The 13,978-nt window shown below is 43.4% G+C and overlaps 1 protein-coding gene across 2 annotated transcripts in view; it reads right to left on the bottom strand.

The window, feature by feature from the left end:
• The window catches only part of SHC4 (SHC adaptor protein 4), a 132,016-nt gene that overhangs the window by 111,318 nt on the left and 6,720 nt on the right, over positions 1–13,978 (bottom strand). The gene's annotated exons all lie outside the window — the stretch shown is intronic.

Genomic DNA, 13,978 nt, shown 5'->3' on the forward strand with positions numbered 1-13,978 from the left:
ACAGAGAGAGAGGCAGAGACACAGGCAGAGGGAGAAGCAGGCGCCATGCAGGAGCCGGATGTGGGGCTCGATCCCAGACCCCGGATCACGCCCTGAGTCAAAGGCAGATGCTCAACTGCTGAGCCACCCAGGTGTCTCCTCAAAAATTCTAACATAGATTTTTTAATCAAACTCACTTTCAGAAAGCAATTCAAGTATAATTTCAGATTCAATTTGCTGATTTTATAGCTTGTAATCATTAAAAAAAGAAACTCAGTATTTTTAGCTGAAGAGAAAAAAAAGGGTGCAAGGAAGATCTCTACTTTCCTTTAAAGTCCATTAAAGTCTCTACTTTTCTTTAAGTCCATGTGGTGGATCACTAGTACTGTTGTAATTATATTAAATAATGATTTGCTACAGTGTGTGTAGCTGGTTCAGAGGGAAGAGCATGTGACTCAATCTCAGGGCTGCGAGTCTGAGCTCCACGTTGTGTATGGAGATTATTTAAAAATAAAGTCTTAAGAAAAAAGTAATGACTTTCTAGGCTATATTGTTCAGTTTAATAATCAAAAGGATAGGACAGTGAAGTAAAATTCTAGGGGCAGGAAGTAGCAAATGGTTATAGCTAATAATGAGGAATTTAGTTCAGGGTTGAGACTTTCATGGAAATCAAGAAGTTTCTTTCCTTCCCTAGCCACTGACTACATTTCAGACTTCCAACTATTGCCTTAAATACCCCTGACCAATGGCATTTATTCATACACATATGGGAACCAAGAAGAATAGGTGACATCACACAGATGGGTCTCGGCCTGGCATTCCCATGGTACCTGAGGAGGGTCTCTTTTGATAGCATCATTTCCTTGAACTTTCTGAAATCCCATATCCTCCAGAAAGTCTTCTGATGCTTCCACTGAAGAGCTGAGATGGACAATTCTACCATTACCGACAATCCTCCTTTTCAACAGCCTGAGCCTACAAACTTTGAGGTGGTCCAGGGATGGGCTTCTGTAAAGCTCTGCACAGCTCTATGTGTAACACTGTGTGGTGATCTGTCTCTGTCCCATCCACCTTAAAACATGAGCTCCTAGGAGGCCAGGGTGGAGATTCTGGGTTGCCTACCTATATCCTTCCCTCCTTTTTCCTTTCCTACTTTCTTCCTTGCCAGCAGAATCTCCAATGTGCCCACAGCTTCAAAACCACCACTTTCTGAGCTTTCCTTGAAGCCAGGAGACCAAGGAGATATGAGAGGATGTCATCAGGTAGGACTTCAAAGAAGGCTCCTTTAAAAGGGGCTAACTCAGCTAAGAGGTACCCCATTTTTGTCTTTGCCCTTCCTTCTTCCTGCTGCTTGGAAAATGCACATAAAGGGGAGGGTGCTCCCATGGTCGTGTCACAATCTTGAGTGAGCCTGAGAATGGAAGCTATGTGTTAAGGATGGCCAAACAGAAAGATGGAAGTAGCCTGGGTTATTGATGACTGTGGGACCACTATGTGGCCCTGGCCTACCTACCCATGGACTTTTATACATGAGTGAAAAAGAAAATCTCTGTCTTGTTTAAGCTCTCCTTATTTGAGTCTTTGTGACAACCTATTCCTAAAAAAGATACAGAGGCCTTTTAACCTGTGCTGTGCAGTTGGCATTTGAGGAGTCAGGGTTCCTGTGTGACTCCCTTTCTACCAAGCAAGAGCTCTCTGAATAGGTTCTAGACTAGAATCATTTCAGTAGCTCATGAGCAGATTTTGCTATGTACCAGAAAAAGCAACATTATAATCCCTATTATCTGAACATAGTGTTATAGACTAATATCTTAGATGGAAATGTCCTACTTGACAACTTCAAGTGTCCTAAACATGGCTGAGAATACAGAAGCAACTGACCAAAGAGATTTTTTTTTAAAGAGAGAGAGAGCAAGCAGGGGTGGGAGGAGGGGCAGAGGGACAAGGAGAGAGAGAATCTTGAGCAGGCTCTATGCCCAGCAAAGAACCCAACATGGGGCTCAATCTCACAACCCTGAGATCATGACCTGAGTCAAAATTAAGAGTCAGCCATTTAAGCAACTGAGCCCCAGCTAAAGAGGTTTTTTAAATGAAGTCAAACCCTAAAGCTTCTGCTTGTGTTTTTCTTTTAGGAAGGCATCTCAGTCCTTCATTCAGAGGCCATTTACTCTTGATTTAGATACAGTGGTAACACATTGTCCTCTTAGGAAGGCCAGAACCTCAAACTGAAATATTGGATTCTTCCAAAGACAGGCTCACTACCAAGAGCAAACAGGGACAGCTCACTGAACACAAGGAATCTGAAAACTTGTAAAAATATAGACATATAAATTTTAAAAACTCAGCCGTTTGGGGACTCAGAGTGCAGGGGCAACTAGCCCATCTCAGTTATTGGCTCCTGTTGATCTATCCTAGATCCCAGAACAGCACCATAACTGTGACACTTGATCTTAGCCAAAAGGCCAAGAAGTGATAGCACCATGACTGTTAAAATGAAGATTCCATTTCCACCAAAAGAAAAAGAAGGTTACATTCCAATCTGCATGCACTCACAGGATAGACCCAAGAAAGTTGAAAACACATGTCCACACAACAACTTATGCATGAATGCTCATAAGAGCATTATTCATAATAACCAAAAAATGGAAACAACCCAAAATGTCTATCAACTGATGAATGGATCAACAAAATGTGGTATATTCACAGAATGGAATATTATTCAGCCATAAAAAGGAATGCAGTACAGATACATGCTGCAACATGGATGAATTTTGAAAATACTTTGCTAAATGAAAGAAGTCAGACACAAAAGGCCACCTATTGTATGATTCCATTTAAATGAAATACCCAAAATAGACAAATCTATAGAAACAGAAAGTAGATTCATGGCCGCCAGGGGCTGGGGGACAGAGGCAGAGCTTAAGGGTAGCCAGCTTCTTTTTGGTGTGATATATTACAAAACCTGACAGTAGAGGGGTACCCAGGTAGCTCAGTTGGTCAAGTGGCTGACTCTTAGTTTCAGCTCAGGTCATGATCTCAGGGCCGTGAGATGGAGCCCCATGTTGGGTTCCTCACTGGGTTTGGAGCTTGCTTGAGATTCTCTCTCTGCCTCTGCCCCTCCCCCAGCACACACACACACTCTCTCTCTAAAAAAAAAAAAAAAAAAAAAAAACCAAGTAATATAACAAAACCTGATAGTGGTTATGGTTACACAATTCTGTGAATATATTAACCTCTTCCAAAAAAAAAAAAACCCAATTGCACACTTAAAAGTGTAAATTTTATGGTATACAACTTGTATCTCAATAAAACCATTATAAAAAATAAACCATAGATCTGGAGAAAATACCTGGCATTTCCCTCTCAAAAAATATTTTTCATTCAGTTATCAACCATCTCTGAAGAGAAAGGAGCATATAATTTTCATGATGCAGAGGCTCCCATGTAAAGTATTTTAAGTTTTAGAAGATTGGCTTTGAAAGGGAAGAGCTTCAGTTATCTGAAAAATTCAATGATTTCCTGGCGATGTCAACTAAGTGAGTTGACTGTATCAGGATTCCTACCGGTGGGTGTTGACAGTGTCTGTGGGCACCTCATTTAGAAGAAACATCCCCCCTCTTAACTCACTTGAACAGTTGGGTGATGACTCACAGACTTTCTGTCCTTTCACTCCCGCAGAGCTGCTCAGTGTGTGTAGGAAGCATTAACTCACTAGCAGGTGAGCCACCTCAAAACCTTTCTGGAAGTCAGCAAGGTAAATCCTAATAAAAAATATGTCCCATAAGTATGCACATGCTTCTTGGAGGCGTCTGGGATCAATACTCGCACCCTACCAGGACCCAAGGGCCCCCCAGAATCACGCAGACATCCTCTGTCATCCTTCTCCTTCCTTCTTTCTCCATTCCCTTCCCTCCTCCACCCGCTTTCCTCCTTCTTTTCATAGGTAATAGCCTCCTTAGGAAATTGGATTCTTAGATTTTACAAAGGGAGATTTAGAAGTGTGCAATACATCCCAGGACGGAATCCCTTTCGTTTGGTCCCTGTTGGGTTTTGCTGCATGGCTGTGTCCTCCCTCCCTGGTCATCTGTCTTGCTCTCCACATACATTCCGCACACTCCCTCCACAAAACATTCCTACCACTGGACTAGGCACAAGGATGTGGTACTCGCAGTCTCAGCCTTTATCTCGGCAGAATTTTGCAACTTGTCATAAAAGATAAAGAATGTAAGATCTGGTGTTGAATAAACGTTTCTTTGTTTTTGAGCGAACAGCTTATAGCTACTCCAGATGGGTTAACATATTTTTTTTTATTTTTTTTTAAACTCGTCTCTGTATTTAAAGGGATTAAGAAGAGATACTCGAAATAACTTAGACGGGTCCTGAGCGTCCAGCATTATGTAGACAGCCATGTGTTGGCTCCCAGTGGCTGTCTATCCACAAAGTAAATGTTGGGGAGTTGGGGGTAGGGGGTGAAATTAGAGGTAGTCTTTAAAGTTTCAGACATTTATTTCAAACTTTCAGGACTTCTGAGATATTTTCTTTCCAAATCAAAAACTCTTTCCAAGCATGTCTTCATATAGCCCGAATAAGTATCTTTAACATCATTTCAGAAACCAAAAGAAAGCCAGCACAAAAGTAGATGAGCCTCTGGTCAGGGTTCTCCTCCATCCCTGGCAGGCTCCATTCCTGGCTGAAGTACCAGGCCTCACGCTCTCCGGCAAAGCCACTCGGGACTGTGGGCAGAAGAGAGCAGACCCTGTCTGCCAGGGAATACTCTTCCACACTTGGCACCTCCTCTCATCTGTTCAAGGGACATCACATACAACTAGATCGACCTCTAGGAGCTGAGTCGAAGTCAAATGGTGAACAAGACGTCAAGATCCTAAAAGGATACCACCCTTGCTGGCCCTAAATAAGCTAGTCTATAAACTAGAATGCCAGTAAAAGAATGGATTTAATTCCAGGATTATCCTCACAGAGAAATACATTAGACCAAACTACAGGCTGTGCTTTCTAAAACAACATGCACGTGCCTAGGTGGCTCAGTGGGTTAAGCATCTGCCTTCAGTTCAGGTCATGGTCTCGGGGTCCTGGGATTGAGCCCCACGTAGGGCTTCCTGCACAGTAGGGAGTCTAAAACAACCTGCACGCTTACATTTACAGATAAGCTTCCACATACAGGGGGTGAGTTGTTGCAAGGTGCCTAATCTCACTTAAGACTCTCTTACTTTGGGATGGATCCCAGCCTCTCCAGCTACACAATAAGTGGAAGAGCATGCTCCTAGGCTGAGGACCAGGATCCTCCTCACACTAGGAGCCCCCACTTCACCCCCGGTGGGGAAAGCAGCTGAGGAACTGAAGAGAGCAAAGCTGAAACAGTGCAGGGAAGATGAAGGCCTCCTCCCAGCCGGGGTCAGGGGGTCAGAGAACTGTCTCTCAATAGAGGAGTGGCCAGAAGTGTGGCCCTTTGTCTGGGACATTACGCCGCTCCTGGGGGATCAGCACATAGTGCCATGTGAGGGTGCCTCCACCTACCAGTCAGAGAGGGAAAAGCCCGTGGTAGAACAGTGTGCATGCTAGAATCTTCATCCGTGTCAGCAAGTATGTTGATGTGTTTATATAAATAGACAATGCTGGGCACCTGGGTGGCTCAGTGGTTGAGCGTCTGCCTTTGGCTCAGTCATCATCCCGGGGTCCTGAGATCGAGTTTCGCATTGGGCTGCCTGCAGGGAGCCTGCTTCTCCCTCTGCCTATGTCTCTGTCTCTGTGTGTGTGTCTCTCATGAATAAATAAGTAAATCTTTCCAATAAATAAATAACTATGCATTGCTTTGGAAGAATTCTGAAAGAATACAAAACAAACTGTCATTAGTGGTAATTACCCTAGAAAAGGGACCTTTACCTTCTACCTTCTGCACTGTTTTAATTTTTACCAAAATAAGTATGTATTACCTTTGACATTTCAGAAAATACGAGGAAAAATTAGATTAGCTAAGAGCTCAGAAAAGTTAACACTCATTACTCTTCCTCCCTTACTGTAATAAATAAATAAATAAACAAATAAAATGCAAGTGAGAGAACTGTCTCATTCACCAGGATCGCATAGCCTTTGCATCCCTAGGAGTGCTGGGTAAATAGGAGTTAAGACATAGCCACTCTGGTGAGTAGAGCATCTTTTCCCTGGAGCATATTTCCAATAGTTAATGTTACTGCACTGAAGAAGATGTGTATTTTTCCCAAAGGACTAACAAAAGCTACTGAGAACAAATTACATCTACCCTTGTAACAAAGTCTATTCTCTCTGTTTCATGGTTAGAAAATGCTATGGAGATGCAGAGGGCACCTTATAAAACACAGACTGTCATGAAAAGAAACAAAAGAGGGTCTTCACTGAGTTGTAAGCTGGCAATAAGGTTGACACTGGTGTGGGGAACTCAAACCTCACATGTTTTGGGTTTTCCTTAGAAAAAGAGAAAGGCTTAGGCCAAAGATGAGTTTCTAAATTTAAACTTCCATCCCCAGAGACAGCCCTCTAGTTGCTGATTCAGTTTTACCTCCTAAAAACAGGGTCTTGGATAAGATTCTGCAGGAGCAGTCAGGATTACCTGCTGTACTCCTAGCTGTGGTTTTTTTTTTTTTTTTTTCTTTTTTTTTTTTCTTTTCCTAGTTTGCCTTGGGACACTCTCTATATATCATTTTCCCTGAACAGAAACTGTTTGGAGAGGAAGTATTCATTAAATACTATCTGCTCTTCAAGGGCAAGATGTTGTTGTCAAGTTTAGTAGGAAAAGGAAATAGTGGAAGGTAAAACATGCTGTTGTGGTGACAAACTGGAAATGTATCCTGAGACAGATCAACAAACCAAGTTGCTGAGCTGTTAACACAAAATATTACAATAAAAAACTCTGCTGACTGGTTGCCATTCAACCAGTGTTGCCACAGCCAGTAGAGATGGCCACACCTTCTGCTGCCACCACTCGGAGTGGAGACTTACTGAGAACCTGGGTGTGTTGGTGGCACACCTGTATGGGGCAATTGCAATTGCTGCTGGAATCACATCATTTAAGTAGACATTAACCAAACTGAAAATAGATGAGTTTAGGGGATTTTTTAAAAAAAACATTGTTATTTCTGCGAATATTAAGTCAAAAGTTTTCGAAAGACTTTCTGAAGGCAAGTTGCTTTTAAAAAGTCAAGTGAGGGGATCCCTGGGTGGCGCAGCGGTTTAGCGCCTGCCTTTGGCCCAGGGCGCGATCCTGGAGACCCAGGATCGAATCCCACGTCGGGCTCCCGGTGCATGGAGCCTGCTTCTCCCTCTGCCTGTGTCTCTGCCTCTCTCTCTCTCTCTGTGTGACTATCATAAATAAATAAAAATTTAAAAAAAAAATTAAAAAAAAAAAAGTCAAGTGAAAGACTACATGTACATCACACAACTCTTAAAGATTTTTAAAATGAAACGTTCTGCACTGAGCTTGCTTTGAAGATCTCACAGCTCATATCACTCTGAAGACACTGAAAGGAATGTAAGGAAGGAACTGTGGGCAGAATTTACACAAGAACAATGAGAGGGGTATTAATCATCGCATCTATAAAACTCCGAGAAAAGGCCTTGACTCTATGACACAGACGTACATTTATGGACATTTAACCAAAACATCAAAGGTATATGTGAAGCACTTCCAGCAAAGAAGAGGCCTTCTACTATGTAATATTAAGAAACACTCCATTCTTCCCATCCTCAAAAACCACCTAAAATCTCTCTGCCTTCATGGGATGCTTGTCAGGTAAGGATGCCTAATCTCTGCCCAAGGAAACTCTACCCATCTCTCAAGACTCAACTGAGATGAGGCTTCTCATGAAACCTTCTCTAATCATCTCAAATGGAAGAAGTCCCCTGTCCTCCACGATATCCCACGTGCTTTACTTGGATCGCTTTGGTGTCATTTATTATGCATTGCCTTCTGTTACAGTAATTTGTGTGGATGTCTTTGCTCCCTTTTCATACTGCAAGAATTAAAGAACCATGTCTCATTCACCACAGTAGTGAAAAGAGCACTGACTTGGGAGTTGGGAAACTTGAATTTTAGTCCTTGCTCTTCGCTGATGAGCCTTGTGACCTTGGGTGGCTTAACTCACTCTGAAACAGAACTTTGTAGTCAATGTATCAGTCTGCATCCTGAGCCCAGAGTTAAAGGCACCATGCTGAGAGGAGAGGGGAAGGAGGGGCAGTGCCTTTCAAGGACCTGCAGTTGGCACTAGGGTAAAAAAAAATCATGTTTGAATTATATACTTCATCACTTTCTAATGAATGATTCATGTAAGTTATCATCTGATGACCCTGAGGGGAAAAATCCAACTGCTGGGGTTGTCCTAGCACACCAGTCATTTTCCTCAAGTTGCTTGCATCCTGGCACTTCTTCGCCTCTAACTAAAGGAAATTTCCAGCCTCAACACAGGTTCTATTCTTAAAATCTACTGGTAAGTTACTTGCTAAAACTGTCAATGCACTTCCCTATGGAAATGAAGGCACCAGTACTGGTAGGAAGCCACAGTTGGGATACCAAGTTAGCCTGTAATGCCATTTAGCCCAGAGTGCACCTGAGTCAGGATCGAATCTGCTGTGGACATACCTGACCCACAGCTGATATCCACCCCTCTCATTCCCACCCCTTGAGATCCTGATGTGGAAGCCCAGGGAGTATTGCGAGGTGGGGGTTGGGGCAGGGGTAGGTGAGGAAGTGAACTATAGTTTTGAGAGAATTTGTGGAATTAAAGGAGAAGAAAGAAGAAAACTTGAGATAATGAGAAGTAGCTTAGGTTACATTTTTCAAAAGCCGAATGACTAATCAACTGTTTATTCTCCCATTCATGATCACCTCCTAATGCACATCCCAGGGTTATGCACTTCATCCCACTGCCTCAGGTTGCTCAGCCTCAGTACCAAGGGCCAGTTGGGCCTGAGAATTCTTTTGTGGTGGGGACTATCCTGTGCCCTGAGGAGGTGTGGCTTGTCCCTGGAATCTAGTCACTAAACCCAGCAGCACCCACCTCTTCACCAGTTACGACAATAAAAATCTCCCCGGGCATTGTCAAATGTCCCTCGACTGACAAAATCAACCATTGTTGAAAACCACCACACCAAATGGACTCAGCAGAGGTTTTTGAACTTTGTAGGCTTTAGAATCACATAGTGAGTGTATTAGAAACAAAGGTTCAGAGATTCTGATGCAGTATGTTGAGGAGGGGGCTGCGAGTTTGCTTTTTTTTTTTTTTTAAAGGTTTTATTTATTTATTCATGATAGACACACAGAAAGAGGCAGAGACTTAGGCAGAGAGAGAAGCAGGTTCCCTGTGATGTAGCCCGATGTAGGACTCCCAGGATCCTGGGACCACGCTCTGAGCTGAAGGCAGACGCTCAACCACTGAGCCACCCAGGTGCCCTGGGAGTCTGCATTTTTAACAAGCATTTTTAACTGATACCAGTGGCCCTCAGGAAGTATTTTGGGAAACACTACAATAAAGATTCAGTGAAGTAGGGGCGCCTGGGTGGCTCAGTCAGGTAAGCGTCAGCCTGCAGCTCAGGTCATGATCTCATGATCTCAAGGGCCTGGGATCAAGCCCCACCCTCAGCTGTGGGGCTTTCAATTGATTTTTACCCCAAGGCACTTGTGGCCCTTGAAAGTTTGCTTTCCTCCCTCCATCTGGGACCTACCATGTGGACAGGCTCTGTAACTAAGCTTTTTATATATATTTTTCATTTGATCCTCTCCTTCACCATAGGAGAAAGCTTATCAACTTCTTTTAACATTATCTCTCTGGAAAAAATTCATTGTCTCAAAGTATTGGGATACAAACTAACTTCTGACCCACAATGTCTTCACAAAATAGGGACGGCCTGTGCCAGTCCTAGAGCTCCACAATCTCTCTAAACTCTGCAACTTGGTTAGGATGGGCAAAGGCTCTGAGTTGGAAAGGCAACGTGTCTCTCATGGGCTCGCCCAGTCCCCAGGACCCTGTCCCATTACATAAAGAAGTCCTCGTATGTGGCCCAAGGGGAAGACATTCTCAGCTTCTCTCCCAGATATTCCAAATTAGAGAATGAAAGACACAAAACATGAGAGACACCTAACTCTGGGAAACGAACAAGGGGTAGTGGAAAGGGAGGTGGGTGGGGGGTTGGGGTGACTGGGTGAAGGGCACTGAGGGGGGGCACTTGGCGGGATGAGCACTGGGTGTTATGCTATATGTTGTTGGCAAACTGAACTCCAATAAATAAATAAATTAAATAAATAAATAAATAAATAAATAAATAAAAATGAAAGACAAAGGGATTACCAGTGTCTTCCCATTCCGATGCCACAGGTGGGTATGCAAAGCAGCCACCTTTCACCTTTGGGGGCAGAAGGTGACATAAGTGAGTGAAACTGGGTGGGATTGTAGCTCATCAGCCATCTCTAGCCATCTCCTGACATGTGGGATGTGGGATGACCAGACCATGGCTGTTGGCTCTTCTGAGAAGCCAGAAATCCAGAGTTTTATACAGAATTTTTAAGCATTGGCAACTAAACAAAACAAAAACAAAAACAAAAACAAAAACAAAACAACAACAACAAAAAACAACCTTTCCTCTAATTTGAGCAAACAAAACATGTCATTAAATGTGTTGGCTTATGACCTCTGTGTTCCAGATTCTTTTCTGGGTAGGACACTGCCTACACTATGCATTCTTTCTCCTCTCTCTTACTCTCTCCAACCCCCTGTGCCTCTCAATCCCAACCTCCCACAGACAATATAATTTCCAACTCCTCCCAAGAACCTTCGGTCTCATTTTCCATCAGAACCCTTGGCTGCCAGTGTCTGACCCTGACAAACAGGGGCAACTCTTTAAACTGCGTTCCGTCTTTGTCCAGCTTCTATGGGTGGGCTGTGCTTTCCTTTGTGGCCCTCTGCCATGCCCTTCCGCCAACAACACCCCCTTTGGTTGCTGGTTGCTTCTGGATTTCCCGTTAACTTGCTTGAACCATGTGTCCTTCCTGTCCTTCAGGGGCAGTGATGGGAAGAGGATGGGTAGTTGATACTGATGGATCTCTGAGGATTACAGAACCCCAAACTGCATTCTGGCAGTGGCAAGTGGCAAGTCTTACCAAGGGGAATGGCTGGAGGGTCAGCTAGGGAGGCTGGATTCTCAGCAAGGGGCTCTCAGAATAAGAAAGGATTCTAGCGTGCAAATGGAGGTCTAGACACAGGAGCACTTCCTGACTTCAATGAACTGAAGGTCAGAGGCCTTTGCTCATGTAGGGGCACAAAACAAGCCTCCTGATTCACATGTGATCATGATTACAGGTTGGAGGATGAAAAATGACCAAAATTGAAATCATTGCCAGCCATGCAAGAAAAGGCTCGGTGTCAGATTTCATGTCGTTCTTAAATAAAAATTTAAATTTTTATTTAAAAAAGTGATTAATCACTTTAAAAAGTGAGTTAAGTGATTTTAAAATATATTTGTAATGACATTTCTTGTACACCTGAGTTTATGGTCACAAATTTATACTTACTTATCATCATTGCTATGATATCGACAAGTTTCATACGTTTTCAATCCATGATCTCAACCAAAAATCTAGTTATCCGAAGCCTCTTGACTTTTCTAAATACCTGCTTGTTAAATTCTCCTGTTTCAGATACAATCTTTTCACGTAATGGCTATGTGGGGGCAGCACCAAGTCCTACATCTTTTGGTAACCATGATCTTGATGCTTTAACACAAATGTGACCTGACCCCTCTCACTCTGCTTCTGCTGTCCCCCTCACCCCCTCACAGAGATCTGGAGCTTGTTAGGAGAGAGGAAGAAACCCCAGGTACCTCATATTCCTGCTGTTAAGGAGGGGGTGGAACGGCCCTGCCTCATGAGCGGTGCGCAGCATGTAAATCACTCTTCTGGTGATGAAGCTCTCATACTGGGAAACAAGATTGGTTCAAGCAATCCATGTGATAACATGGTACTAGCTTTAGAGTAATATGCAAATGGAAGTGAAGGGAGAAATCATAATAGGGAAGTGACCCCAAAAGCTGTGGAAGATGAATTAATGGAAGCCAGTTTATGCACATCGTACAAGTCCTGGCTCAACACTGGCATGTTGCCATGCACAGGGACCTCCTTAAACAAAAAAGTGAAAAATTGATAAAGCCAAGGCATTTCGGGCTCCTTGCCACTCTGCCTCACTTTTTCCTTATTCGTTGCTTTTGAAAGACAATTTTTCTATTAGAAAAACATGTTTTCATTCTGGTCTTCTTAAAAAAAAAAAAAAAGCGCACACACAGCATTTTAATCAATAGAGAAGTAGCATAACGTGTTTAGTCCAGGGAATGAGGACAGTTGAGGCAAGACTCCGGTAAAAAAAAAGAGTGCTGTTCACAGAACTGGGAGTTCTTGTCCGGACTCCACCACTAGAAGCTGTGTGGTGTGAGGTAAATTACTTCCTATCTCTGAGCCTCTGTTTCCTCAAATGCAAAATGAAGCTTTTGAACTTGGGGATCTCTAAGACTCTCACTTCCAGTTAGTGCTCTAGTGGTCAGGGGTGGGCAAGGATTGGAAAGATCAGAGGACATGTGCAAATTTAAAGGGAATCATGGGGGCGGGGGCGGGGGGCACCTGGGTGGCTCAGTTAAAGTCAGCTCTTGATTTTGGCTCAGGTCATGATCTCAGGGTCGTGGGATCGAGCCCCAGGTCCGTCTCCATACTGGACATGGAGCTTGCTTGGGATTCTCTCCCTCCTTCTCCCTCTGCCCATCCCCCTGCATGTGCACTTACTCTCTCTCTCTCTCTCTAAAATAAATAAATAATCTTTTTAAAAAAATAAAAATTAAATTAAAAAATGCTTGAAGAAGGGAATAATAGGTCAAATCTAGCAGGATTTTTCTAAATTCTAGCAGAATCTACTTTTACATTCACTCCAAAAAAGAAACAGGAAGGAAAATATAACACCCTCAATGACAAATTGTCAGTTTTAGATGGAAGTACTTCCTCCCACCCATATTTTACCTCCGTTTTTAACCACCGATAACTTACAAAAGAGGGAAATGAGCAGAGGCAGAAAGCTATCTCTGTTACCTGTGAGGGCCTGACCCACACCACCCAGGTCTGCCTTTATTTTACAGAAATCCTGCGACTATCTCTTCAGGGGTTTCCCAGACTTCTAAATCTCCCTCTTTCAAGGTCAAGGTTATGAGACTGTCTCTGTGTGTGGTAAGGCCTTTTTCTTTTAGCACTTTTGTCCAGAGGGAATAGAGAAGGGTTAACTCTTGCTATTCCTATAGTCCTCAGGTTAGACACCAAGCCCCAGCCCGGCCTGGCTGGCTAGACCACGTGAGCCATGACCCCGACCACCGTCATTCACTCTGGCCTGCCCCCTGGATCGGGCTGCCCTCCACCCCTCTCTGGAATCCGACACTTGGATGCTTTTCCATGACATGACTCCTCTTACACTGACTCTCTAGAACTGAGCACCTGTGCCCAGGGCACAGTATGACACACCCCCTTCTGCTTTACTGCTGAAGCCAGCTCAGTATCAGCAAGAAGGTGTTTAGGACATTTCTTCTCCTCTCTATTAATACAAAGATGTTAAAAATGATTTCCTTTAGGAAACTGTCCTGAATCCATTTTCTAAGCAAAAGAGATCCTAATAGGTCAATGAGAAAGGAGACCTGGAGTCTCAGGATCTTAGGCAGCATTTTGCTCAAATATCTTCTTTTAAATATGAGAAAATGAGGCCCAGAGAAGTGAAGTGATGCACCTAAGGTCACCCAGCTGGTTAGCATCAGAACCATTACTTTAATGCAAATCTCATAACTCCTCAGCCTGTGCTGTCCTGTGTGAAAGATACTTGGGGCAGATAGAACATTGTGGTACCATGGATAACATCTAGTCTACACAACAGATAATAAACAACACTAGTCTACTGGCTCCATAATAAGCCATAACATTGGACGAGGAAGGATG

This window comes from Canis lupus, chromosome 32 (genome assembly GCF_048164855.1).
Source record: "Canis lupus baileyi chromosome 32, mCanLup2.hap1, whole genome shotgun sequence".
NCBI lineage: Eukaryota > Metazoa > Chordata > Mammalia > Carnivora > Canidae > Canis > Canis lupus.